Source organism: Dama dama, chromosome 5, assembly GCF_033118175.1.
Source record: "Dama dama isolate Ldn47 chromosome 5, ASM3311817v1, whole genome shotgun sequence".
Lineage (NCBI taxonomy): Eukaryota > Metazoa > Chordata > Mammalia > Artiodactyla > Cervidae > Dama > Dama dama.
The window spans coordinates 50,541,938-50,566,413 of NC_083685.1; the positions used below are offsets into that span (position 1 = coordinate 50,541,938).

The following is a 24,476-nucleotide window of genomic DNA, read 5'->3' on the forward strand; positions in this document are numbered from 1 at the left end:
AAAAAGCCCTGAATTTTATTGGGTGAAAAGTACATCCTAATAGAGTTGATATTTGAAAACTGAAAAAAGATAAACATTACCTGAGGTAAAGGTTGTATATCTGTTTTGGTGTTGTTATTTTTAGTGGGAGAAACAGGCTGAAGTTGAGTAAATTGAAATTGCACAAGGTCACACAGTCTGTGAACTGGACCCACTCCTGTTCAGCCCTAAGATGAAGAACTCCACAGAGGCAGGTGTGACATCACCAACTTCTGTTAATGGGTCTTGTCTGGAGTAGATACTCAACATATACATGCAATGCATACATGAATGAGTGCCTGGAAGCCCCAGTGTGGCCTGCTCTACTGCACAACCTTGCCTCATAATACATTTTCTTCTTCATAGTCTTCTATTTCTTCAGGAAAATCTGAACTGGGAAATCAGAAGTTCCTCAAATGGCAAAGGTGGTATAGAAACATACTAAATCTGTTGTACTACAAAGCCATAAATTACAGTCTTTACCTTTCAAATCAAAAGCTATTTATTCTGGAGGATTAGAAGCATGAATTTTTCATGTTGGCGTTGAGATTCTAGAGAGCATTACTTGCATAAAACTCCTTTACTGTCTTACTGCAATCCTGAATAAGAATATTGGAAATGTGTATATTACTGCTTTTTTGTGTTTTTGGCTGTGCCGGATTTTCCTTGCATCATACGGTCAGGTTACTTGGGGGCATGGAGGCTCATTAGTTTAGACACATGGGATCTAGTTTGGTGACCAGGAATCCGGGCACCCTGCATTGGGAGTGCAGTGTCTTAACTATTGGACTGCCAGGTAAGTCCCTACTGTTTTCTTTTTGAGTTGCTCTATTTGGGCCTTTTCTCTATGGAGTTCCTTCTAATTAGTTTGAAATGGGAGTTCCACATCTTGAAAGTGGTACAAAGACTCAGTGCTTGGTCAAGAGGCCCCGCCTTGACTTGTCTGATGGTCATTCTGTTTATAAATGGCTTTGTATCCTACCACACACTCCCCGAGCATACCCAGATTTTTGGTTTTTGTTTTTCTCTCTGAGATCTCAAACACCACAGTCTCTCCTTGCATCTGGAACACCCATGCTTACTGGAGAGGGTTTCTTATAAACAATTTAAATGTGGTTGTCAAAATCCATGCCAGCTGCTTCAGCTTCCTCCTCCATGTTCGGGATAATTACATTTGCAAATTACAAGGAAACAAGGTCTCTCTCTCATTTCCTTACTCTGTGTATCTCTCTTTTCAAAGACGTCCAGACTCACTGCCTATTTCGGATTGATGAAAAGTATAATTTAAAGAATGGTCTTTCTTCTTTCCTACAAAAAAAAAAAAAAATCCCTTTAAAAAGCTTCAGTGGAAGTATAGATTGCCTGTATATAAAGTTCATCCAAGATGCCATTAAAAAATAGCAAACAGATTGAGACATAAAAAAAGCAGATGTAGGTTTGGATTGGAAACATTTCTTTATAAGGATCATAAGTCTCTTGCTATCCATTAGCTAGAAATACCACCAAAAGATACATTGTATTAGCATTTAATGGAAGGAAGCAAAATAGTCAAAGCAATACCAAGGGCAGTAGCAGGACAATCATGTGTACACAAGTGAGGAAAACTCACTTCATCCCAATTATTTATATTCATCTAGTCACTTCATGCCTTGCAGGAGGTATATGATATGTACATAGAATCCAAGAAGAAAGAGAATGTATTATTGCATTTACAAGCTCGATCAAACTATTGAAGGCGATAAATTTCCTTAAAAAAAAAAAAGAATTAAGGATGCTTTTCCTTTAAGCTCTTTACCTCAAATGAGTCAATACATATATTTACATATCAATATCATGAGCATTGCACCTTTCACTGACAGTTATTAGACAGTTATTAGAAGTTATAGTATTTCTATTTTAGCACATAAGCTGCATTTTTTATAACTAAAAATGCTTATAAGGAAACAGATTGGTATAGGAACTAAAAAATGCTTATTTAGAAGTCTGAAAATTACTATGTACCAATGATATTCTTGGTGATAATATACATACATTTTAATAGTAGGTATTTCAGTGTAAAATACAAAGGAAAATGTACACAGAAACTTCTGGAAGGAATTTGGATCAGGGTTGAAAGATTTGACAAATGAAAATGTAGAAAGTTTAGTCACTCAGTTGTGTCCAACTGTTTGTGACCCCATGGACTGTAGCTCACCAGACTCCTCCATCCATGGGATTTTCCAGGCAAGAGTACTGGAGTGGTTTGCCATTTCTTTCTCCAGAGGATCTTCCCGACCCAGGGATCAAACCTAGGTCTCCCACACTGTAAGCAGACACTTTACCATCTGAGCCACCAGGGAAGTCATGAACATTTACTTAAATTTCAATTTCAAGTTAATTACAAATATTTTTTTACTGTAAGTATATCCTATGAAATGTTTGAAACACATTATACTAAAAAATTATTTGTCTGAAATTGAAATTTAATAGATGTATTTTATCTGGCAACCCTAATATTGGTATAAAATGGTATAAAAACAAAACTGAGTTACACTGCAAGTACTAAAGTGACTTCAAAATTAATATTATACTACGTAATCTTGAAATCTGTTGTCACTCTTTAGAAGATATGATAGTGTTGGCCGCCTATTCATGAAGCTTTCGTTTTTCAATGAAATTTTGTCATTGAATGCCAATGAATAGCAAGAAATAGTTAATCAAGTTTGTAATAAAGGTAAAATGTGATTAAATGAACATTAGAAGAGATGATATTTTTGCTATTTTTTTGTTATTTTTTAATTAATTTTTACTGGAGTATAGTTGATTTATAACATTGTGTTTCTGCTATATAGCAAAGTGAATCAGTTATACATATACATATATCCCCCCCCCCCCCTTTTTAGATTCTGTTCCCATATAGGTCATTAAAGAGTACTGAGTGGAGTTCCCTATGCTGTATAAGTCCTTTTTATTTATTTTATCTATCAGTTCAGTTCAGTCGCTCAGTCATGTCCGAGACTTTCGACCCCATGAACTGTAGTACGCCAGGCCTCCCTGTCCATCACCAACTCCCAGAGTCTACTCAAACTCATGTCCATCAAGTCGGTGATGCCATCCAGCCATCTCATCCTCTGTCGTCCCCTTCTCCTTCTGCTCCCAATCCCTCCCAGCATCAGGGTCTTTTCCAATGAGTCAATTCTTCGCATGAGGTGGCCAAAGTATTGGAGTTTCAGCTTCAGCATCAGTCCTTCCAATAAACACCCAGGACTTACCTGATCTCCCTTAGGATGTCTGTATATGTCAATTCCAATCTCCCAGTTTATTCCTCTCTCCCTTGATAGCCATAAATCTGTTTTCTACATCTGTGACTGTCTCTGTTTTGTAAATAGGTTCATTTGTACCATTTTTTAAGATTCCACATATAAGCAATATCATATATTTGTCTTTCTCTGACTTACTTCATTCTAGGTCCATCCATGTCACTTCAAATGGCATTATTCCATTCTTTCTATGATTGAATAACATTCCGCTGTGTATAAATACCACTTCTTTATCCATTCCTCCATCAGTGGACATTTCAGTTGTTTCCATGTCCTGGCTATTGTAAATAATGCTGCAGCAGACATAGAGATGCATGTATATTTTTGAATTATGGTTTTCTCTTGATATATGCCCAGAAGCAGGACTGCTAGATCATATGGTAGCTCTATTTATGTTTTTTTAAGGAACCTCCTTACTGTTCTCCATAGTGGCTATATCAATTTACATTCCCACCAACAGTGTAAGAGGCTTCCCTTTTCTCCACACCCTCTCCAGCATTTATTGTTTGTAGCTTTTTTGATGATAGTCATTCTGACCAGTGTGAAGTGACCCATCATTGTAGTTTTGATTTGCATTTCTCTGATAATTAGCAATATTAAGCATGTTTTCATGTGCCTCTGTATTTCTTCTTTGGAAAAATGTCTATTTAGATCTTCTGCTCATTTTTTGATTGGGTTGTTGGTTTTTTTGATATTGAGTTGCATGAGCTGTTTGTATATTTTAGAGATTAATCCCTTATCAGTCATTTCATTTGCAAATATTTTCTCCCATTCTGTGGGTTGTATTTTTGTTTTGTTTATTCTGCTATTGTTTTAAAAATATGTTTAGTTGATGAATAAAAGAGGAAATGACAATGTTAGTCCTTTATTTAAGGTTTGTAAAATCCAGAAGTTCTGGTACTACTTTTGTTTTTTTCATCATCTGAATCCCTGTGATTTTTATCTGATTAGAATCAGAGTAAGGAAACTGTTTTACCTTTTTTAATAACTGGTTTTCTTTCCATTGACTGATACTCACATGATTATGGCTCTTTTTAAATTTTTTTTATTATAGCTCTTTTTTTTGCTTTGGTTCAATCACCACCACACTTAAGTAAGAACTGTTATCTTATTTGTAATAAAATCTGCTCAAAAAAAAAGAAAGAAGGCTTGCACTTTCAACTTACTACTGATTATATTGTGCAGCTTTACTTGGACCACTTATGTCCTTTATAAACTACCTTCTTGGTCCACTTTATTCTCTTCTGTACATCTGTAGCAGCCTCTTTAATGGATTCCTCTCCTTTCCCTCCTGTCCCATTTCACTTCATGTTACACAGGGTAGGTATCTGACTTTTAAGAGATAAAATCAGATAGTATCACTTCCTTGTGTAAAACCCTAGGGTGTTTTTCCATCTCCCTTAGAATAAAAACCCAATTAATGACCAACCCCTAATGATCTGATAATTTAAAAATGATACCTCTCTAGCTATATTTATCCCTATCTCTTGTTTCTCAGACATGCCCCTAATTTATCCTCTTGCTGGGCAGTGCTTTTGTATTTCTTCCCTATGGAACGTCTTTCCTATAGGTAGTTGCATTACTCACTTTCTTAAGTGAGGTCCAGCTTCGATATCCGTTTCCATGTATATAGTAAGTCATCACCTAGCTCCATCCCTCATATGCATACTTCTTCACTTTTTTCCTCCTCATTTTTATTTTTCTTTACAGTATATCAGAATACCCAACACTAATTACTCATTTATTATGTAACACTTGTTATTTAGTCTCTTAGTCATGTCTGACTCTTTTGTGACCCTATGGACTGTAACCCACCAGGCTCCTCTGTCCATGGGATTTTCCAGGCAAGATTACTTGAGTGGGTTGACATTTCCTCCAGGGTATCTTACTGACCCAGGGATCAAACTCATGTTTTTGCATCTCCTACAATGCAGGTGGATTCTGTACCAGTGAGCTACCAGGGAAGCCCTTATATAACTCTATATATTAGAAAATAAGACAAACACACAGTAACCTCATCTTTCTTGTTTTTTGCTTTAGCTCCATCACCTACCACCTAGATTTTTTTTGTGTGTGTGTGTGGTTGCTGTTCAGTGGCTAAATCCTGTCGAACTCTTGTGACCCCATGGATTGCAGAATGCCAGGCTCCCCTGTCCTTCACTATCTGCTGGAGTTTGCTCAGATTCATGTTCATTGAGTAGGTGATGCTGTCCAACAATCTCATCCTCTGACACCCCCTTCTCCTTTTGCCTTCAATCTTTCCCAGCATCCGGGTCTTTTCCAAAGAGTCGGCTCTTTCATCAGGTGGCCAAAATATTGGAGCTTCAGTTTTAGTATCAGTCCTTCCAATGAATATTCAGGGTTGATTTCCCTTAGGACTGACCAGTTTGATCTCCTTGCAGTCCAAGTGACTGTCAAGAGTCTTCTCTAGCACCAGAATTCAAAAGCATTAAGTCAGCACCCAGCCTTCTTTTTAGGGTCCAACTCTCATATCCTTACATGACTACTGGAAAAACCATAGCTTTGACTAAATGAACCTTTGTCAGCAAAGTGATAAATCTGCTTTTTAGTATGCAGTCTGGGTTTGCTTCCAAGGAGCAAGCATCTTTTAATTTCATGGCTGCAGTCATTGTCTGCAGTGATTTTGGAGCCTAGGAAAATAAAGTCTGTCCCTGCTTCCACTTTTTCTGCTTCTATTTGCAATGAATTGATGGGGCTGGATACCGTGATTTTAGTTATTTGAATGTTGAGTTTTAAGCCAGCTTTTTCACTCTCCTCTTTCACCCTCATCAAGAGTCTCTTTCGTTCCTCTTCACTTTCTGTCATTAGAGTAGTTGCTTAATAACTATTTGTGGAATAAATAAATGAATTGAACATCCCTAAGCATGGAAACCTGGCCTAAGTCTCATAAAGTCTGGATTGGAAGACAGTTTTAGTAAAATAATTTTAGTTATATTAAAATTCTCCTTTCTGTATGATCTCAAACCTTGTTCCTATCCTTTCCTTTCTGAAATAATTTTGGTGTCTCTTGAGAACACTGACCTAGAGGTTAAGAAGCATCCATTACATAGAGGTATTTGCTCCAGGGGTTAAAGGGATATTCTTGGTACTTATCCTACTAGCCTGTCATATCTTACCAAACCGAATATGAAATTACAGGAGACAGAAAAGGTTCTTATTCTGAAATTTACTATAAATATAAAATGAAATAAAATATAAAATGAAAAACTTTCTCATTTAAAGCCACAATGATTGTCCTTCCAAGTAATTAACAGGAGTTTCATAAAAGAGCTTTAAGTACGTTTTTTCCAACTGGAGCCAAAATATAGTCCTAAAGATAAAAATCTTATATGATAATTTTGTCTAAGGGTCTGCTACGCCAAATAATCCAAAGAGATCACAGTATTACCGAATAACTTGAATAGGAGTGTTTACACTTACTAGAGATAAACATGCCATTAAAAGTTAAGGCTGAATGAGTGTTCCAAGGTGTTGGTCATAAATAATATGAAAAGCATCAATGGAATATGCCTAGCACATAGTAGTTGCTCCATAACGGTTAAATTATTAATTTATTCTTTTCTTTATTGAAGTCTTTAAAGTGATTGGAAAACTGTTTACTGAAAATAGAGTCTGGAAACTCAGACTTTCCTTTTTACAATATTCAAATATCTATTTTAGTTCTTCTTTTCTGCTTAACAGATGACTTCCTCCCTGAAGTTGCTTCTTTATGTGTTACACTGATACTCTGTGAAACTGAATCCCTTTCCAACATTTTTTTCCTAAGTTATCTCTTTTGATTTCTTCTCTTCCTCTTACTGGCCCATATGTCTAAATTTCTCCAAGACTCTGTATTTACCAGTGACCTTTTAAGTTCACGCCCTTGGAGAGTTCATAAATTTTCATAGCTCTAAATATTTCCTCTATGCTGATGACCCAAATAGCATTTCTAGTCTTCACTGTTCAATGAAGCTCCAGCCTCCAGACTTAGAATGCCTGCTGTCACATTACTGATTCCAGGGAAAAACGTTTTTCAAGAATTCACAGTGACTCTAGCTTCTTTCTTAAATTATATTTAGGGAGTGATCCTTAGGTTTAAATTCTATTTCTCCAGGTGCTTTTCCCAGGGTGCCCCAGGGTGAACCCTCTCCCACTGAAGTCACTATAAATTATAATTCCACCTTCTCAATTTCTATATATTTAACATCATACTATTCTTTTCTCAGAGTGCCTCCTGCACTTCTTAAATATCCAAAACCAGTATAAAGCCCTAAGAGAGATGATATGGTGGCTAAAAGATGGAAGAAGGTGAAAAAATAGGAGAATCTAATTTGCAGCTAACTGGATGACCCAGCAAAGTAATTTCTCCCTATGTCTCAGTTTCAACATGGTGTGTTTTGGGGTTAAAACTTTAACTCAGTAGTTCTGTTCAGTCTCATTAGCTCTTTTTCATATGAATATAATAATTCACCATTTTTCATATTTCTCAATGAGGAAGTAGTAACTGTCAAGCTTCTTGTGATAAGTTTTTTCTTCATTGAGAAAAGGTACCTGAAGCCAGGTCAGACCACTTCTTACGACAGTCAACTGACATGATGCCAAGTGTGTCTTCCCCTCATTGCAATATAAAGACCATAACAGTATGAAATAGAGCTAGAATTAAACCTGTGTACATCTGTGAGATGAGAGTGTGTGTTTGTGTGTGCATGTACCAGGCAACTGTTCATGGAAACTGAAGTAAATTTACATGTGGTAGAGTTAGAGGTCATAGCTGTCAATAATCCCAAAGACTTGGGAGGTTTTGAATATTTTAACAGTAAGAAAGGCAACAGGTTTTCTTTAAAAAATAATATCCATCTTTTTTCCTCAAAAGGTTCAGGAAATATCGAGACTTAGAAATGGACTACCTATCTGTGAATAAAGAGCTCACTATTTTCAGTGTCAATAAGTAGGAAATGTGAAAATGAGATTCCATAATCATTTAAATCAAATATATTCACTCCAAAACTGAACTATCATATATAATGAGTTTGTTGAGCAATCTTAAATGACCAAGTCGTAAACATGAAACCAGTTTATTTTGTTCAGTGTCTGCCCACATCTTTGTAAAATTGAGGCTCATATTCTTGCTGGCTAAAAGTCACATTTGTTACAATTCTTTGGCCCAATTTCATTGTTTTTCAGCTGCTTTCACTTATTTAGTCTCCTCTTGGTCTATATGACTCATCCTTATTTAAAACTTTATTTCATTTTCTAACAAAATTCTTTCCTTACCCCCAGGTGAGTATAAGCTGAAGTTCTAATGGCTACTACACAAGGGGGTTTCATGTGGCTCTTGTACTACTTCTTACTCACTTTTCATGATGCTGGCTTTTCAGGTACTGGTGCGTGGAAGAGAATGCAAACACAGATCCGTACTCACGTGACAGCTGCCATCCTCCTGACTGCCTCCCAAGGCACTGCGCATGCCCACTGTTCCAGCACTTTATCCACAGCGTCAGTGCCGATGGATGGTAACTCGCTTAAGAGCGTTGCCCTGAGGCACTCGTAATTCCCTGAGAGTCTGCGCTCTCCAATAGAACCCCAGGAGGTAAGTGGTTTCCAGCGGTGAAATCTCAGTAAAACCTCCAAGCCCAGCTGAGTCTGTTTGGACCTGTGGGCACCTGCAGGCTCCATCTCCCATATTCTTTGGGAAATGGGAACTGCTGGGAGAGGAATGTGGTGGTCCTTGACAATGACTCCCTCTGCAAGGCCTTTCTCAGTTCATTTCTCTACTGTTCCACTAGCAGAAAGCATTACAGCCAGCAGATTTCCAAGAACGTCATACCCGATTTGCCTTCTTGCCACTTTCCCTAATTGCTCAGGGAAAAAAAAAGCAGCCCCTAGTTTCCAGAAGAATTGGGTTACATCTTTGGATTAGATAGCATGGCAGGAATCAGGAAATCTTTTACTCATGCAGACAGACTTTCTAAGACAGTAATGCCTCCTCTTTTTCTTTTTCCCTTCTCCATCTATTTTATTCTATAAAGTTTCCGTGGCTTTATATAAGACAATTTGTAGCCCTTGGCATCTTAGCATTTTTACAGCCAAGAAAGGAAGAGCTATGCACTTCTGGCAAGACAATAGCATTTGAAGCTCAGCAGGCATGTGATTTTATAATCATGTCAAAGGACCAAACAACTATAACTTTTAACCCTTCATATTTGGGGTGATAATTCCAGGCAGTTGTATTATTTGACTTTTTGCTTCTCGCTTTCCAAAGTTCAATAGTGAAGCTGGATTCCCGAGGGAGAAAAAAGTACTTCCTGCATCTTGAAGCAGGATGGCATTAAGTTTCTTCCTTCCTTCCCATTGTTTGGTTTAGCTGGTTGACACTCTGAGCTTACTGTGAACAGCTTTTGGGAGTTTTAGGGAGGTTAACTATTGGGTTTCATCTCTAGCTTCATGTGAAGCATCTGCAAATAATCAAGATACAGCAAGAAGCTCAGAGTGGGAGCAGCCTCCGGGATTTGATTTAACTAAACCTTCCTGCGAGCCACATTTCTTTGTTTACATACATTCTTGCTCTGGAGGCCAACTTCCTGTCGTAAAGCTGCATACCAAATTTGAGCATTTAGAAAACAGCATCGCTCAAACCATCATAAACTATGGAAACAGACTTCAAGTCATTATTGTTTTTAAAGGATGTATTAAGGAAAAAAAAAAAGTAGCGCCTAACCCTCACTTTCTTGATTCAAATCTTTATCATCATATACATTCACACACTTATATATAGAAAGGAAAATTAGCGCTATTTTCTGCACAAAAATATCTGTCAGTACAGACCTTGTGTGGAGACATCAAAGTGACAGAGTCTGAAGACTGAAAAGGAAAGGAAGTTACTTTTCAAAAGTGATGAATCTCCACGAGAAGAGACACAGTGTGACCAATCCCATACAGTTAAATTCGAGCAATACAAGTCTCTCAGATAATTCTGGTGTCATGGTTCCTTCAGCTCCTTCAGTGTATCATCCTTTACCAGTTATTTTCTACTTTTTGGATCTATGTCTGCCTTCTTTTTCAAAACATCATTTACTGTACCCTTTCCTTCTTTCTCTTGGTTCTTCCTTCTCTCTTTCTCCCAATAAATCTCTTAATTTCCTTTCTTAGGTGATGTCTGTTTTTAGCATAAATGTGAGTACATTTGTATGTTCCTAGCCTACTGCTCTCCAAGATATATATATCATAAGATTCAGGGTCCAGTCTGTGCTTGTTGTTTAGTTGCTCAGTTGCATCCAACTCTTTGTGACCCCATGGACTACAGCACTCCAGACTTCCCTGTCCTTCACCATCTCCTGGAGTTTGCTCAAATTCATGTCCATTGAATCAATGATGCCATCCAAAAATCGTATCCTCTTTTTTCCCCCTTGTCCTCCTGCCCTCTATCTTTCCCAGCATCAGGGTCTTTTCCTGTGAGTTGGCTCTTTGCATCAGGTGGTCAAAATGTTGGAGCTTTAGCTTCAGCATCAGTCCTTCCAATGAATATTCATGGTTGACTTCTTTTAGGATTGACTGGTTTGGTCTCCTAGCTGTCCACAGTACTCTCAAGAGTCTTTTGAACTGTAATGTTGGAGAAGGCTCTTGAGAGTACCAGCGTGTGCTTCATTCAGCTCAGCATTTCTATGCTAGATCAAATTAAGACTTAATTAAATTATGTCTCTGCCACCTAGAAATCAATCTTTCCCTAGTCACCAGTGACCTCCTATTATTAAAAAATCAATGGGCAGCTTTTGCTGTGTGTTTATTACTTTCTCTAGAATTTGGTTCTCTTGATAGCACCCTACTTAAAATCTGTTCCCACTTTTGTATCTGTGACAGTACTAATTTCTGCATTAATCGCAATTATAGGCTCCTTTTCTTCCCACATACTTTAAATCTAGGGGCTTCCTAGGGTACCATTTTTAGATGTAGTGTTTTTCTAATCTACACATGTTCCCACTTCCTTTTCCATAGCATTAGTTACACAGTATATGCTGATGATTCCCACATCTATATATCTAGCTTCTGGTTTTCCCTCACTTAATGCATCCTTTTAGTGACCAGTTTTGCTCAGTCCTGTTTACAAATCTCTCTTGAATCTAGCATTTATCACTCTCTCCAATCTTGATTATGTTCTGTGCTCAGTCGTGTCCAACTCTTTGTGACCCCATGGACTGTAGCCCTCCAGGCTTCTCTCTCCATGGGATTTTCCAGTCTTCAAAATAGTATAATGTAAAAGGACCCAGACTCAAGACTCCCTGTGTGTAAATCTTGGGTCTGTCTCCTGTTAGCTTTGTATGTCTGGGTAAGTAACTTAACTCCACTGCACCTCAGCTTCCACATCAGTAAAATGAAGATGGAAAGAGCAACATTCACAGTGCATGTCAGTGTTACTATTATCACTATTTTAATTAATCATTTTTAAGAATCTCAATAGTTGTAATGACCACGGAACAGAATTCCCCCATTTTTGGCTCTCTTCACCTGAAACTACCGAAACATTGTTAATCAGCTGTACCCCAATATAAAATGTTGTGAGTGTTAAGGAAAAAAAAAAGTGATATGTTGGCAACAGCTCTATCTTCCTAAAGTGTTAGAATATCTTTTCAGTTCATTTAGTCCTGGGATGGTGCCCCTTAATTTTTATAATCTGACTGTGATGAGCCATGTTGTATGTGGTGATTCCTGCCAGTCTTTTGTACCTAACCAACCTGTTAGCGCAGAGCAGAACAAAGAATACCAGATCTCCCCTCCAACTTTGAAGCAGCAATTATGATGCCATATATGCAGCCTCTCAGTAATAGAATTATTTTCCCTTTGGCAAAAATTTTTATTTGTTTCTTAAACAGCATTCTAAACAGATAGACAAATTGAAAATGAGAGTTAATAATTTTTATGGGCACAGCCAAGTCATGTATTGAACCAGCAGTACTCAAATACAAATATCATTGCACAACTTCTAAGCATGCCCACCTGTCATTTATATTCTTTAGTTGTCTGACCTCCTTTACATTTTGTTCCTAGCATTGCATTCTACTCTGTCATGCTTCACTGTACTGAAAGCAATAACCGTGGACATGAAATAAATTGATTGTGTTCAAGAGAGATAGCGTAGATGGTAGAAGTAATTAAGTAGAGAGGTAAATCTTCCTACAAAACCAAACCTGACATTTTTTTTTGTAGTCCTGAAACTTTAGTTACTCCACATTGAAACTAGTGTTTACTTAAGTGAAAGAAAAGAACAGCCCAGTATGCACAGCACTAATGTGAGTTCTAGAAAGTGGACGATGAGGATAGTCATGAGCTAGCATCCTGAGAATCACTGAAATTGTAGACAGAAAAATAATTAGAGTTGGTTAGAACATTGTAATATACATATGTACCATAATATCCAGTTTCTCAGTATCTGAAAGGGCATAGGAATGATATTTTTGCTGTTTGTTATGGACATATATATATATATATATTTTTTTTAATTAAAGTAACTTGATTAGATTTTGGAAGTGTTGTGTGTATACCCATAATTTTATTTGTGATAGCAAACACAGAAAGACACAGTGGCTTAATAGAAAGAAATCACAAAATTGGAAGAAAAAACACATCTTTGCCAATTTCTGGGCTTCCCTGGTGGCTCAGACAGCCAAGAATCCATCTGCAATGCAGCAGACCTGGGTTTGATCCCTGGACTGAAAAGATTCCCTGGAGGAGGGCATGGCAACCCACTCCAGTATTCTTGCCTGAGAATCCCAATGGACAGAGGAGCCTGGCACGCTGTAGTTCATGGGGTCGCAAAGAATTGTACACGACTGAGCGACTAAGCACACATGTCAATTTCTCTATTACTTTTTAAAAAAGTGTTGACTTCCTTCATGTTTGTGAAACTGACGTGAAATACTTGAGGCAACTTTATCAAATAATATAATTTTTAAATTGTAACTTGAGAATTCTCTGTTCAGTTTTTCAGATTCATTAGAACAGCATTTGGTTAGGGTCAGTATTTTTAGGTATTTAAAAATGTAGAGTAATCTCATTAGAGTTACTTACACTACTTAAATTAGTTTTTTTTAGCTGTTACTGAAAGCATCTTGTTATAATGATTTCTGAGGTGACAGCATTACACATTTATCTTCTAGGACTGGTATGAATTGATCCTTGGCCTATTTCTGTAGTACTTTGTTTTGAGGGTTATTTTTTTTTGGGGGGGATAACTATTTAAAGCTTCTCAAATTATTTAGGTAATATATTCCAATAAATAATATTGCATATACTTACTATATATCAGTGCCCAGAGACAAGAGAGATGATATCTCTTAAAGATAAAACTGAATGAAAATTTCTTTCTTTGTTTACAGGTGTATGGCTCTAGAGCCATAATGTAGGATAGCTGAAAACACAGCAAAGGAAGGGCTTCTTTGTTTAGCTGTGTCTTCTTACATTTGTGAATATGGGTTGGGTCATAATGGCAGTGATAACAGGAGCGCTGGTGTTGAAGCGATTTGCCAGGAGTGATGCTGCCTCATCAGCCCCTCACACTGCAGCAGGGAGCTGTCAGCAGAACTGTTCCGAAGTTTGCTTTGTGGAAGGCAGATAAGTGGTCCCTCAGGTAAGAAAGACTCAGACAATAAAGCTTTACAGATTCCAAGTGACACCTTAGCTGTGTTTGAATGCGAACAGGAAGTCCATGCAGTTCTCTGCTGTAACGTGAAGTTTAGATTCCTCAGGAAGCCTGTGCTTTGTTCTGTACCCTTAGAAATTTCAGAATAGATGCCAACACGATATTAATATTTGATCATCTTTAATTTTTCAAAAGCTTTAATTTGAAACAATCAAGAGGCACATGGAATATATCATCTTCCTGAGTGTTTGTAATACTGTTATGCTGTAACTGGGTTTGTGCTTATCCAGATTTAATGAAACTTATGTAAAGAGGAAGACTGCATATCAAAATATTCTATCTTTATCACATACCATCCAAGTCCTTCCTTTGCTGTATTTTTAACTATTCTACATTATGACTCTATTTATAGGTTTTATTTTATTTAAATATCTTACCAATTAGCCTATAAGGTCTTTGAAGACAAAAATCTATGCCTGTCTAGGCTTATTGCAAATAATCAGAAACCAGTTAAATCTCTGAAATTGGAGGGACCTAATTAATAACTATCAGCTGAATGAATTAATGCTTTTTTAAGTGTTGTTTTCAAAAGTGTGAGGAAGACAGTACTGTTTGATTTAATCCTAGAGCATACAGTACAGTGAAGAAACACACCCCATGCATGTTTACTTTTAATATATGAATAATATTAAAGCAAGAATTCCTTTATAAAATTTCTTATATTCTTACTATGAAAAGCTACAACAAAAACCAAAACTATTTGTGCAAAATAAAATGGGAGAACAAATACAATATTTGTAAAAGTAAAAAAAATATACATGTAGAATTTCAAATATCAGCAGTATTTTTCCAGACTCTATCCTGATATTCTTTGTAAACAGAAGAAAATATATAGTAGAAAAATAATATGGTTATGTCCTTTGTGCAAAATAATATTGTTACTGATCTATCAGTATTTTTCTAGGTTTACAGAATTTTACTTGTCTGGTTACCATTGTGACCAATAGCAGAGGTTTATGAAATGACTGGCTGGAGGAAAGGGAGACAATTTATGTCTATGGAGTGTAGAAAAATTAACAGACCTCCACAGGCGTTAAACTCATGGTTTCATTGTGTTAGCTCAAGGCTTATCCCAAAGGAGCAAAGCTGCCAGGGTTTAGGGTCTGTTTCTTTTCTCATACAATGCCCTTTATAGCTCATCATTGCACTCAGCTTTTTCATAGCTTTGCAGCTTGAAAATTCCACCACTTTCTGGTTGCACAACTAATGTAAACTCCAAACTATAATCGACTTCTTAGTATAAGCAAATGTTCAAGACCATTTCCTAATATAGAAAGATATGCTATTTTGATCACGTTCGGCAGCGTTTGGCTATTTTTTGTTTTGTTTTGTTTTGGCCCACCCTGAAACCTCATTTTAATGTGGAAAGCTCTCAAATATTTAGATAGGAATATAAATAAAAATGACTCCTGTCTTCTTTTAGAAATCTATTGCTACTGTTACTCCTCTGGCATCATTTTTAATTTTTTGTATTTAACTACAATGAAAATTCTTAATTTGAGAGTTTTTTTTTCCCTCACATATAGCACTTAAGGTTTGTAAGTGTTTTATTAAAGATCAATTCACTTAACATATCCACATGCTTTTTTGTTGGCCTTCAGTATCTCAAACAATACTTACATGTAGTGGTTGCTTAATAGTTGCACTGTAACTACCTCTTGAAAAAAAATCATCACAAAAGGTAAATTCAGTTACTTTCTGAGAAAAATATATGTATATTTATAAACATATATAAGTATGCATATATCTATTGATCTGTGGTGGTGGTGGTTTGGTTACTAAGTCGTGTCCGACTCTTGTGACCCCATGGCCAGGTTTCTCTACCCATGGGATTCTCTAGGCAAGAATATTGGAGAAAGTTGCCATTTCCTTTTCCACGGGATCTTCCCCATCTTCCTGACCCAGGAGTCAAACCTGGGTCTCCTGCATTGCAGGCAGATTCTTAACCAACTGAGCCATATATGCATATACATGTATAGATATAGAGAGGATGCTACAGAAAATAAATATATCAAAATCAAAATCACCATAGGAGTTATGCTATGGAAGGCATATATGTGGCAGGTTTTGTTTAAATATGGTACTTTTGAGAATAAAGATATTCCCCTCATTTCAAAAAAGCTGTGTTGGATCTAGAAGACCTAAATAAAATGGACTGCATTGAGTAGTACATTTATATATTATTCCAAGAATAATACATGTCATAAGTCAAGAATTGCCACAGCAGTTTGCAAAATGGTCAACAAATAACATTAAACTCCAGTGCAAGGAATACTGCAGATTATTTTGTTGAAAGCCATTTACCCTGTACTTTGACAGAAACTGTTGGCAAATTATAATCAAAGCAGATCTCAACCTACACTTTGGTGTCATAGGAGTATACTTGACATATTACTTTGTTATCAAAGAGAAGGATAGAGAAATGAGGATGGCGAGAGTATGAACAGAGAAATGTTTTTCAGAGAAATTTTATTTTTTGTGTTTATCTTTAGTAAGATGCTTATAAGCTTACTATCTTTATTTTGGAAAAAAAAAAGACTCTCCAAAAGGAAAATAAATAAAATTTGAGCTTTTAGTGCAAATCCAGAGTCTCCTCTAAATTGTTCTTTGTTCTTTATATTTATTCTCAGACAGAAAAACATTTCCTATTTTTTTTTGATGTTTTAAATGTAAATTTTGAATATCAATATTTAAGTGACATAAGAGGACTTGAAACTGAAAGTACTGTGTCAATGTTAGGATGTTTCTAGATACAAATATCAGAAGGTGCCATGTGGTATACTTCTAGAAGGGAAATTCAAGAATTACACTTCTGTTTACAAAGCTGTAATGTAAAACCCTGTTAGGAATCCATATGGTGTAAGGAGTTTATTGTAATTCAATGTTTATATATTGTTAGAATGTCACACATTTTGTTTTCACTGGTGTCCATTGCTCCATCCTAAGTTTGGGGCGAGCTCACTGCTTTTCATCTTCCCTGGGCTTATGATTGCTTCTCCCCAGTTCTCTGAGGAGTTACTTCACATCCCAAACGAAAAACCACTTCGGGCTCTTATGACAGAAGTGTGACAGTGACCACACTCCTTCTGTTTCTTCCTAACCCTTACTCAAGACAGTAAATTCTGGCCATTGAATTAGAGTTCATCCAATTTCTCAGTCAACATCAACAAATAACTTTATTCTGGGAAGGCAAAACCTTAGGATCTATCTTTTTGTCCAAAGTTGGCACTAACTGGAGAAGGCATTATTAAACCTGAATTACTTTTAATCTCAAGAAACAAAACTGTAGGTTTTGTTCTCAGTGATCCAAATCAACCTCATTGATTTCTCAATGGGGGTACACGGTACTGCCTTACAGAATTTTAATAGGTGCCATGTAGAAAAAAAAATTCCCATTTAAAAAAATAACTTGGAGTGGGGAGTGATAAAGATGGGTTTAAAAAGTTAAAGAAGTGTCTTTAATGCAAGGATCTTGGAGTATTCAATGTTAATGTGCAGCATCTACAAGGATTTCCCTGATAGTTCAGTTGGTAAAGAATCTGTTTGCAATGCAGAGACCCCAGTTAAATTCCTGCATCTGGAAGATCCCCTGGAGAAGGGATAGGCTACCCACTCCAGTATTCTTGGGCTTCCCTTGTGGCTCAGCTGCTAAGGAATCCACCTACAATGCAGGAGACCTGGGTTTGATCCCTGGGTTGGAAAGATCCTCTGAAGAAGGGAAAGGCTACCCACTCCAGTATTCTGGCCTGGACTGTATGGGGTTGCACAAGAGTTGGACATGACTGAGCAACTTCCACTCAACCTACAAAGTGTCCTTTATAAAAGGGAATTTCAAGTTTCACCCAAACTCCACTGCTGAGTCAGCATTATACACAACTGCCTCCACCCTGAAGAAGTGCCACGTGACTCAACCACATTATATAAGAGTACAGTTTTCAAAGAAAATGAAAGAGTGCACATGGGCATAATCTCTAGTCTCGCTTTTCCTCCTGTGAAGTCCAGTGAGGCTCCTACAAAGTGTTTACTTTAACAGGCCTAACACAGGCAGCTCTAAGGACTGGAACCAGGAAATGGCTTTGGCTTACTCTCTGTCTCCAGGCAGAAGAGTGTGATTAACTTTGATACGTGGTTACAAACTTTGTACTGCCCAATCTTGCTTTCTCAAGTCTTTCATTAGGATTTCAGAAAACAGTCTAGTGAACAACAACTTATTCTGTCTCTCTCCTACAAATATTCCTCTTAAAGGCATTATGAGTGAAATAGTTTTGACTGAGGCCAGAACTGAAGTATTATGGGTACTACTAGCCAAAGTCACCTTAATATTTTTTGAAATCACACCTTAAATGCATCCTTTCTTTAATATTTCTGTCATATATAACTTCTATACTTGCTTAATCTCATAGTTTTAAAATTTGAATCTATGGAATAGCTGCTGATTAAGTAGCATTGAAATGTTGGTTTCACTACTTACTAGCTAGGTGGGCTTCCTTTTTTTTACTGTCTTTGAGCCTCAGTTTCCTAGAATATAAATGGAATTACTAATACCCATCTCCTTGTGTTATTTCAAGTACTGATTGAAAAAAAAAATATATATAAAGTCATTAAGATAGTACATGGCATGTCATAAGAGCTAGATAAATTGGAATAGCCACAGTATTCTCCTCTTATAATTTCCTCACTGCAGCACCAGATCAAATTGGATCATCCCTTTGTTTAATTCCATCCCCTGAGGTTCAATCACTTTTATTGTTGAATAGGTTCTAAACTTCCTGAAATTGACAGGTAACATCATCCCCTTCCTATTTAGTTCCCCTGATTGTGCCACTTTTCACTTCTACATCTATCTGGTCCCACCAGCATTAAATCTGTTCATTTAATCCATCAAGCTTGGACTACTTACTTGTACTTGCTGTGCTTATTCCCTAGAATTCTCATCTGCAATATTTTTATTTGGTTGAATCCCTTTTATCACTTAGGTCCCAGTCCAAATGTTGCCTTTCCTGAACATATATACATATACTATTATTTTAATGATATTTCCCACTCACTGAAATTCCCTTGTTTCTTTATTTACTTGTTTTCACATAGCTTCAACATTAGAATGGTGTCAGGTGTAGGGACCTTCTCTGTTGTGTTCAATGCTGTATTCAAAGTGCTTAAAATAGTATTTGGAACAAGGTAAATACTCACTTTTTAGTCAATAAAATTAATGGGGTAGACTGTGGCCTCATAAGTGATTCTGCAGTGGTTTTGGCCAGGACTAGAAATTGTGACTATTCTGGTATCTGGCACCAGAGGGAGGTGTCTGGGGGATAGCTGAGTGAGATATTTAGTCAGTATTCTTAGCTCTTCGTTTTAATTATTTTTACATTTCCTATTCAATGTTATGGTGGCTCAAACAGTAAGGAATCCATCTGCAATGTGGGAGACCTGGGTTCAATCCCTGGGTCAAGAAGATCCCCTGGAGGAGGGAATGGCAACCTACTCCAGTATTCTTGCCTGGGAAATCCCATGGACAGAGGAGTGTGGCAGGCTTACAGTCCATGGGGTCACAAAGAGTCGGACACAATTGAGTGACTTCACTTCACTTTGCCACCTCAGCTCTCTCAGGGAGAATACCTTCTTTGTCCTGCATGTCCTGGTTCTCCTGGCCAATCCCCTCTGCGGGATTCTCCTCTTCTTATTTCTGGGATATGACGGGACTAGGACTGTGGAGTGTAGGAGACCTGGGAAGTCAACTAAAGAAGGGAAGGCAGAGGGGAAATGGGACAACCTATACTCCTCTTCTCTTCTGTCACTGGGATTGCTCAGTCAAAATGGCCCATGATTGACTCTGTAGAAATGAGTGATGAGTATACTAATAGTAACAGTTTAAATATAATTCAAAAATATTTATTTAATACTTTATAGTTGTTAATCTATTTGTGTTTATATATTAAATAAATGTATATATGCATGAATATATGCATGAATGAGTTAATGAAAAGGCAATATTTTTATTTTTGCCTATGTTATTACAAAAGTTATTCTTTAGATATTTTATGATTTTTGACAGGAATAAAGCAAGTGGAAAAGAAGTTAGTTTTATTAGGCATAAATCAAGCAGATGAAAAAGAAATCCTTAGGTAATTTTATGTCAGCTAAATTTAAAACAAAATAATAGCATCCTTTTATGTAATTATTTCCATCATATAAATCAAAGGCTTTTTAGAGACATTATCTCATTCTTTCCAAAATCATTGTGTAGATTATGGTTTGGATAGAAAAAATATCTCTTTATATATAAAGAATAACTTAAAAATTCAGGCTGTGACAAACATTGTTTAATTTAGTCATTTCTAAGAAGCCTGAATTGACCAACTTCCTTTGGGTTGTATAACTATTTTTAGCTTAGGGCAGTTATTTATATATAATTCCCCAAGGAAACTATTTATTCTTAGCTCTATTCTCAGAATACTGATTTCGAGAGAGAGAGAGATACATGAAAGCAAGCTTAAAGAGTGGAAACTTATATGAGGTTTCACATATTTAAATAAAGATGCTTTTTTTTTTTTTTCAAGATTAGCAACTTCACAAAAATGTTATATTGGTACAATAGAGTGAAATTGATGATTCTCCTACATCACTGGTGATAATATTGATTGATCTATTTTTGAGAAACAACTAGAAAGTCTCTTGAATTCCATTTGGAATTAGTAATTTCATATCTTCAAATGTAGCATTGGCAAAGAATGCAAAATATTAAGAGGGGAAAAAACTCAATTCTAGAAAATGAAATTTAATATAACCTCCACTTGGAAATAAAAAAAGAAACAATTTAAAATGGACACAAATAAAGGACTGGATAAGAAAGTAATATAATACCATTGGAGGGATTTATGTGGTCATTAAAATATTTGCAAAGAATGTTGAACAATTTAATGCCTTAGTAAAGAGCCAGTATGAAATAGTGGATGCTCTCAAAAACATTAGCTTAATACTGATTAGATGTTGATTATTCTGAAGTTTACATATCAACTTTTAACAACTATTTACCGAAGTTCAATTGATTTCAAACTTATATAAGGCATATTATTAGTCATACTGTAGCTAATTCAGTTTGATGGGAGTGTGGAAAGCCATGTTGCTAAAATTGACTATTTTTAAAAGCAATTGAATTTAAAAGCAAGTTGACTATTTTTAATGCTTTCCTAGGGTTGTTATGGTTGACTAGTAACATGACGTTAAAAAATTTCCAAGCTAAACTCGTATTAGTCATGTACCACTGAGTAAAATTTGAGGAACTCAAGTGATTAGTCACATGTTGCTTTGGACCAAAAATAAAATAAAAGGGAAGAAAGAAAGAAAAAAAGAGGAAGAAAGAAAAAGAAAAATCTTAAAAGAGAAATTTTGGCTTTGGTTTTTGCTATTCTGTTTGTCACAGACTTTTGAAGGAGACCAGATTAAATTTTTCAGTTTTCCATGAAAGTTTACAAGCTCATCTTCTACTCACCTGATTCCTAGAGCATAAGCTCTATCATTCAGCCAAATATATGAGATTAGTGTGATACGCAGAATTTTGGTCCCTGTGGTCTTCATCCCCTGTGAATGTTTCCTTATGTGATCAAGGGAGCTTTGCATGTGGAATTAAAGTTGCTAACCAGCTGATTTTAAGGAGTATCCTGGGCTGTCAGTTGTGGCCAATGTAGTCACATGTGCCTTTATAAGCAGACAAGGTAGAAATAGAGGCAGAGAAGGACCGTTCTTAAAGACGAAGACGGCCTTGAGTCAAGGAAGTGGCTTCCAGAAATAGAGAACAAACACAGTGACAAATAACCCTACAGCTGCTTGAAACTGCATTGTGCCTTCCCTGCAAAAACCAGGGAATGGATTCTCACCCAGGGCCCCCAGGAGGGGCTGTCGCCCTGCTGACCCCTAGACCCCTACCTTGTAAGACGAAGCAGAGGCCTTAGCCTAGCCCACTTGACTTCTGAAGCGATGAGATACCCATACCCACCGCAACCTACCACCTAAAAAAATTGTTAAATAGTAAATCTGAATTTGTGGTATTTTGTTACAGCAGCAGAAAGAAGCTAATACACTAGTAGACCTTACTGCCTTCATTGGAGAGTACTAGTGTCTCAAGACAATACCGTCCAAAGGCCAAAAAGATAAAAAATCTGTTTATGAAGGAGTTGGAAAGATACAAAGTCACATTTTCCTCTAGATGATTCAATCAAATTGGATTAAGCCTGACAAAATTACCTTAGTTCTGTTTAGATTCACCTTCTTTCTCTTAATTGGATTTTAACACTGTTCCTTTGCCTTTATAAACTTAGGTTGGAAAAGCCTGACATGTTATATAACTGTTTTCACTTTTAGATTTTTGAAAAATTCACCAAAGCAAGGCAGTAGGACAGAGGCTGGCCTCTCCTGTGGCAGCCTGGTTAATCAGGGCCTCATGGTATCCTCACTGAGAGGAGTATATTCTGAAGCCTCAAAGGCTTCCTTGTTCATTCCTAAAGGTCCCCATCAGGTCATTAGTTTTACCATATTGGTGATCTGTTTGCTGTTATCTCTTTTGACTGACTTCAGTTCTTGCCCATCTCAAGCCTCTCTTTGGACCACAGTTGAAAAATGAAACTCTCTGGTACCACAAGCATCATTGGCCTTCGGGAACAAGATTTTCTCTCCATTGCCCAGTGATTGAGGTGATAAAGAAAATTCCTCTAGGTGCAAAACTGTCTCCATACCCAGACCACCTTCTTTGACTCACCTTTTTGACTACCAGCTGCCTTAAATGATTACATCACCTTTGAATATTATTCTGCAATGTGATATTTTTTTCCTGTCACTTTTTTTATACTTTTGAGTTATGTGCCTATTCAGCCTAAACTGTGCTGACTCCTTGAAATGTTTATGTACTCCTCTGAGATGAAAAAAAAAAAAAAAAAAAAATGTGCTGTTCTGAGAAATACATCACTTTCTTCCTGGAACCTGTGGATGTGAAGATGGCTCCTGTCTGCTTACAACTTAGGAATCAGAGAAGTGTTTGAGAACTGTTAATGAGACTCTGGGTGGGACAGTCAATATGAGGGCAAGGTCATAGGGAAGATCCATCCCGAAAGATTATACCAAAGTGCATTTCCAGGATGAATTTCTTATTTCTTCCATCTTTTGGAATAAATTATTTTTCTTTTTCTATGGGAAAAAAGTCCGAAAAATTTATTCTGTGCCTCTCTATATTGTTCTAATCACATATAACTATATGATAGGAGAAACTAGTGTTTTCTTCTCTATATTTAGAAGTTTAATAACCAATTATGCTGCTTCTCTCTTTTCACTGCTAGAAATCTGAGTGCTAATTCACTATTCAAATATAAGCATATGGTAATTATGGTCATAAATAAGACCAAACACATGTACCATCAGCACACTAGTTTTCCCCTTTATTGACTTTCTAATTATATTCAAACATCCCATGTTCTGATTTTTGTTTTAATTTTCTTCCCCTGACCTTATTGTGTGAATTTATTTTTGTAAGATCTTTGAAATTCTTTGCAGATTAATGTGGGAATATATAAAGTATAAATATCAATCAATCAGTGTTTATTTCTGAAAGTGTACCCATGTATATTTGATTTCTGAGATTGCTAAGAATGTATCAGTGTATACTTTCTGTATCAATCGATAAGAAGAACATCTAAGCTTAGGGATTTTGTTTCCCTGCTCTATCCATATTTTTTCCTCCTCGAACCTGCCAGTGAAGTGTATACAAAGTGCTTCTCTCAAGCAGATTCTGTTTAATGTAGCTACTGATCTTTGAGATATGAGAACTCTCACAGGGAGAAATAGAAACATAACTAGTAATATAGCATATAGCATTTAGAAAAGCTTTATCTTTTAATATTTTGTTATTACTCTGTTTTGTGTGAATTGTGTGTCTCCCCACTGACATGGGAAAGAAAATATGTCTAAGTCTTAACACCCCAGTATCTGTGAACGTGACCTTATTTGGAAATAGGATCTTTGCAGATCCTATTTAAGTTAAGGATTTCAAGATGACATCATCCTGGATTTAGGATGGGTACTTATTGTTACCCTTGTAAGAAAAATAGCAGAATAGCATACACAGTGGGCATATGAACATGATGGTAAAAATTAGAGTTATGCTGCCATTAGCCAAGGAACGCTTGGGACCACAGAAACAGGAAATGATGATTGTTGTTCAGTCACGCTGTCATGTCTGACTCTGCGACCCCATGGACTGCAGTATGCCAACTTTCTCTGTCCTTCTCCCAGACCTTGCTCTGTCCGTCTCCCAGAGCTTGCTCAAACCCATGTCCATTGAATCAGAGGTGTCATCCAACCATCTCGTCCTCTGTCACCGTCTTCTCCTCCTGCCTTCAATCTTTCCCACATTAGGGTCTTTTCTAATGAGTCAGCTCTTTGCATCAGGTGGCCAAAGTATTGGAGTTTCAGCTTCA

General features: G+C 36.7%; 1 long non-coding RNA gene across 1 annotated transcript in view; it reads left to right on the forward strand.

Moving 5' to 3' along the window:
- Nucleotides 1-24,476, forward strand: part of LOC133056709 (uncharacterized) — a 418,882-nt gene that overhangs the window by 20,212 nt on the left and 374,194 nt on the right. The window contains exon 2 of the long non-coding RNA XR_009692885.1: nt 8,696-8,907. This is a non-coding gene — a long non-coding RNA (uncharacterized LOC133056709). The remainder of the gene's footprint in view (nt 1-8,695; nt 8,908-24,476) is intronic.